Here is a 5,677-nt window from a genome sequence, read left to right on the forward strand (position 1 = left end):
TGCTTTCTTCAGGTTTATCCATATGTTTTGTGTCACTCTGTGGATTATGCTGTTGCTTTCAGCACATTGAAAACACTGGACACGACCCAATATGATAGTCCAATGGCCAGCCAGTAAAAGTAGATAAGAGCTTCCAGCTGATGACTCCAGCCATGGTCCTGTTCTCTTTCCAAGAGCCTCTGCAAAGCATTCATTGCTCTTCTGCTCAGTCAGAAATCCTGCTTCAGCTGCCACGCCAAGCCACAACTGCAAAGATGGGCATGTTATGGTTTAACCTGCAGTATGTTTGTCACCGATGTTAGGGCCGAGGGTTATGTACCACACTCCGGAGGAGCAGACACCAGAGGACACCAAGAGACAGACAACAGGAATAAAGTTAAAAGGTAAGTTTTTATTTAGGTTAAAAGGGATAAAAGCAGGGGGATGGTCGTGGCTGTGGCTTTAATGAAGAGAGGGGAGAGGGGTGCTGGTAGGTACTATTCCCGTGCTCTTGGTAAGTATATTCTTCTCTAGGCTGCTCGTGGGACAGACAGGGGCTTCTCTCGTCGTAGGGCACATTGTATAGGCTCGTGGGACAGACAGTGGCTTCTTTCGTCGTAAGACTCGTCGAATGGCTCGTGGGACAGACAGTGGCTTCTTTCGTCATAAGACTCGTCGAATAGGCTCGTGGGACAGACAGTGGCTTCTTTCGTCGTAAGACTCATCGAATGGCTCGTGGGACAGACAGTGGCTTCCCTCGTTCAGCTTCGTTGTCGTGCTCGTGGAGCCACCACTCCACTTCCAGCAGGAACTGCTTTTTCTTGGCTTCCTTGCAGGAACAGACAAATGGACAGTGAGACGGACATTAGCAGGTAAGATGAAATCGGGGTACTTTACCAGCCTACGCTCTCGTTCTGTGCATGGTAGAACGGCGTCGTTGGGAGAAAGAGTGGGACTGGCCTCCTTTGATGGAACGCAGCGTTACGTGAACTGTGGCACTTTAAGTGCGCTGGGATTCTCTCCTCCGCACTGCGCGCACAACTTCAGGGATCTAGACACAGCTGAGGGGACAAATCCATTTGAAAGAACCTTCAATAATTATGGGTCAATTTCATCCATCAGAGACTCAGAGAAAACATAGTCGTTTGATCTCACCACACTTGTGCATAAATCACTCTTGTAAAGCTTCACACGTGTTTAAATCACTCTTTCAGACACTGCAAACTCACTCTCTCTTCACAGCGATTAAGCAACTTGTTTCTCTTCTCTTCATAGGGTGGATGTCTCAAGGATTAATGGTGTTCAGAACATGGACATGGATTCAGCGATCTTCCCAGCCGTTCACAGTTACTGTTCCTCACTGTCAACAAGATGACACACACTGCCCACAAACACAGGTTAGTCGTACACTGGTGCTGGTGAATCTTCACATGTGGTTTTCTCAGAGAAGTGAATCAATAAAGGGTGCACTTAACTTTTCCTCGGTGAATCACATGAATCCTTGTGGCGTATTCCCACTCTCTGTTCTGCCAGTCACTCTCCTTCTTTCTCCATGCAATTTCTCTCACTCACTTCGTTGCGGTGCTGTTCGTGGTTTCTTCAAAGGACTCACTTAATGAGCATGTCTCGGGGGACCCAACAATGAACACCGATCTGACATTAAACCTCAGCTTTTCCGCACTTTCCGCTGCTCACTGTCACTGCTGCACACTACTCAGAACGTCTTCTCTCTCCAGGCACACACACCCTCTGTCCTTCCAGCCTCTCTCTTTTATCCTCCTTTTTCCCGGGCGGATGCTTCAATGAAGCGCTCGTTATTTGCTTCAGCTGGCGCTCATTATACCCATGACGGGTAAACCCAAAGCCGGCCCGGTGTTACACCGGAAGTTCTCCCCCTAGCAACAAGTCCCATTTAATTTGTTCCGGGTTTGTTCACCCGGTGACATGTTCCTGGATGACCAGCCTGGAAAAAATATTCACATCATTATTTTGAATTGGAAAGACTTCTCTCCTCTCCCCCAAACAAAGCACACAAGCTATGGTGCAAAAAAGTTTTAAGAGTTTTTAGGTGAGAATGTGCTTGCTTGGACTTCAAATATGCGGTTTGTTAATAAAGATAAGGTCTATTTCAAAATTTGCTTCGACGTTTTCGGAGACGGGAGATCCATTGGTTCAGCGCTCAATACACCCACAGAAAGTGGATTTGTTTACATTTATGCATTTAGCAGACGCTTTTATCCAAAGCGACTTACAGCGCATTCAGACTATACATTTTTATTTTTTTTATCAGTATGTGTGTTCCCTGGGAGTTGAACCCACAACCTTTTGCGCTGCTAACGCAATGCTCTACCACTGAGCCACAGGAACACTCTTTAAGTTTTAAAAAGAACACTATTTAAGTTTTCCTTAAATTTCTTACATTTCAAGCACTTTAAGCACCTTGTACGAACCCTGTCTGAAATCAAACCAGTCGTTTAAGTAAGGAATAATAGACTCCGGGCTGTTGAATTATTAGAAAAATAATGCACACGAGGATTTAACTGCTAAAATAAAGTGAGAATTTATCATCAAACTCTGATAAAAGTGCTTTATTCTCTGTTGTGTGTGTGATTTCACATGATGATCATGACTGATTCCAACCAAAACTGAAGTTATGCATTCAATTTTATAAAACTATTTTCTCATGAGGTTTCGTCATCATTTAAAGATTAATCTTTACTCTCACTATGAGTCTGTTTGGCATCATGAAGGTTCCAGTATTTCCAGTTCCCATCAGCCTTTGTCAACAGATCACAGGGCTTTTGAACATTTAAGCCTCTGAAGTTCTGCATGTCTAAAAAGAGTTGATGTCTGAAGCATCATCATGATGTTGACATTGAGTGATTTATTGTGACTCGTATGTGTGCACTGTTAGGGATGATCCTGTTTATTTACTGTCAGCTCATGCAGTGAAGTGTGCGTTTCTGCTGAGGTGGCAGTGCTGTTCTGTGTGTTTGTGTCGCAGATGCGTGATGCTGTGCTTTCTGCTCCTGACGCTCCACTGGATGACGGTCTCTGCGGTCATCTAGACATGCTGCTGCCGCCCTGAAGGATTGTGTGTGAAGAACGCGTGATCGCTGGCCATCAATAGTGGAAAACATGAGTTATTTACTCATAGATCGCAGAACGAATCAAAAGAAAGGGGTATGTGGAGGAGGAGGAATTGGTGATTGGGGCGTAGTTTGCAGAAATCCACACAATGGATGAGAAGCATTATAATTGCACCAAATCTTTGTTGATGTACTACAAAAAGTCTGTAAGATTGCACATTTTACATCCTAATCTACATTTTAATATTAGAAACATTACTAATAGTACTGATTAGATGCCAGATATATTATTGACTTTGGATAATTGATTTTTAGAATAGAGGTCTGACGATTCTGAGAATAAAACATTAGTCAACCAAACAAAATTATCTGTAGTCTAATTTACTTGAGGTTCTGACAAAATGCCTGAAATGTAATAAATGAGTCTATTTAAAAATATTGATTAATTTAAATGAATTCATTACTGGGGGGAAAAAAATCACTTGAAATAAATGAATGAAGAGTTTTCAGACATCAAATACATTTTTACCAGTCACTGGTCGCCAAGTACTGGCATAATGTAACATATACATCTCTTTATCTGAAACGTAACATTTATTCTAAAGGTCAGTTACTCATTTTCGCAACATCAGAGTCTATATCCAGACTATAAACTTGGTAACACTTTATTTTAATGGTCCCTTTTGAACTTTCTGTTGACACTAAGTAATGTTGCAACTACATGTCAACAAACTCTCATAAGAGTATTAGTAGACTGTCTGCTTCATATCTACTAACTCCTTATTGTGTTGGTCTCCCAACAGATATTCTACTGACTATAAGTAACTTTGCAAGAACGTGTCAACGTTAATCTAACCCTAACCCTACCAGTCAACTAATACACTACTAACACTCTAATGAGAGTTAGTAGAAATGTAGGTGCAACATTACTTATAGTCAATAGAATGTGTTAAAGGGACCATCAAAATAAAGTGAATCCATAAACTTTTATCCCAGTACTTTCGTTATTATTTAATGTTTGTAACCCAGGAATGTACTGTAGTCAACTGTGGAGACTGTTTGTGAAGCTGTTAAATATTCCGACATGTGATTGTGATTTCAAAGGTCTAAATAGCGGAATTATCGTCATTTAGGAATAAGATCGCGTGTGTTTGAATCGAGATCATGATCTTTTAATGATTAATCGTGAATACACATGAGCCTATGTATTTTTGTATGTCTTATTTGTACCAGACCTCAAAAGTAACATGGGCTTCTGCGATCCATGGCGCACATCCTCTAAGAGTGACAGGAACATCAAGACCTACTTTATGTCTTTCATTATTAGTGAAGTTAAATATAAAAACAAGTGAGTTAGAAAAGAGCAGCTTATGTAAGGACACAAGGGAAAAATCTGGTCACGCTTTCTTTTAAGGTCCAATTCTCGCTATTAACAAACCATTAACTATGACCTTTTCCTCAATAAACTCCTAATTTGCTGCTTATTAATAGTTAGTAAGGTAGTTGTGAAGTTTAGGTATTGGGTAGGATTAGGGATATAGAATATGGTCATGCAGAATATGTGTTTTTATTAAACAGCCAATCTTTTAACAATAGGCATGCTAATAAGCAACTAGTCAATAGTGAGAATTGGTCCCTATACACGTGTCTTTACCTGCTGAGGAAATCCTGCTATTAGAATAACCTTAAATGAGTCAAATCAGTGCATTTACATCAGATGTACCACAGTATCACCCTCTGCACCAGTGTATTCACCCAAAAATTTAAATGTGATGTTTATCTGCTTACCCCCAGGGCATCCAAGATGTAGGTGATTTTGTTTCTTCAGTAGAACACAAAGATTTTTAACTCAAACCGTTGCATTCTGTCAGTCATATAATGCCAGTCTATGAGCACAGAATCTTTGAGAGTAAAAAAAACAAGCACAGACAAATTCAAATTAAACCCTGTGGCTCGTGACGATACATTGATGTCCTAAGACACGAAACTATCGGTTTGTGCGAGAAACTGAACAGTATTTATATCATTTTTTACCTCTGATACAGGCAATGTCCAACCATCCTGAGCTCATCCACAACATCTGGCACGTGACGTGTCAACAGCTCTGGAACATAGATATATATGTAGATTCTTACATATCGCAGCCCATAGAAACAGTTGCTAATGAGGCATCTATGTATATATATATCTATGTGCCAGAGCAGGTTGACGCGTCACGCGCCGGATGTTGTGAATGAGCTCAGGAGTTAAAAATCTTTGTTTGTGTTCTACTGAAGAAACAAAGTCACCTACATCTTGGATGCCCTGGGGGTAAGCAGATAAACATCACATTTTCATTTTTGGGTGAACTATCCCTTTAAGGACCAGCTCTCACTATTAACTAGCATGCAAATTACTTGAATATTTTGTTTATTAGTACTTATAAAGCACACATTAATGCCTCATTCTGTATGTCCATATTCTAGATCCCTTAAACTCCCCCAAATCTAACCTTAACAACTACCTTACTAACTATTAATAAGCAGCTAATTAGGAGATTGTTCAGGGAAAACTTTTAGTGAATAGTGAATATTCCCTATTCTAAAGTCTTACCAACTAAATTAACTGTC

General features: G+C 40.6%; 1 long non-coding RNA gene across 2 annotated transcripts; it reads right to left on the bottom strand.

Annotated features, from left to right (window-relative positions):
* Nucleotides 1–424: 424 nt before the first annotated feature.
* On the bottom strand, nucleotides 425–5,142 carry LOC131538846 (uncharacterized). 2 transcript variants are annotated; one of them, XR_009270703.1, is made up of 4 exons: nucleotides 5,103–5,142; nucleotides 4,857–4,969; nucleotides 1,209–1,942; nucleotides 425–1,040 (listed from the first exon to the last, which is right to left on the bottom strand). It is a non-coding gene; the product is annotated as an uncharacterized LOC131538846 (long non-coding RNA). The 2 variants fall into 2 exon arrangements; XR_009270704.1 differs by having other exon boundaries at nucleotides 1,135–1,942.
* Between the last annotated feature and the right edge of the window lie 535 nt (nucleotides 5,143–5,677).

Source organism: Onychostoma macrolepis, chromosome 04 (assembly GCF_012432095.1).
Source record: "Onychostoma macrolepis isolate SWU-2019 chromosome 04, ASM1243209v1, whole genome shotgun sequence".
NCBI lineage: Eukaryota > Metazoa > Chordata > Actinopteri > Cypriniformes > Cyprinidae > Onychostoma > Onychostoma macrolepis.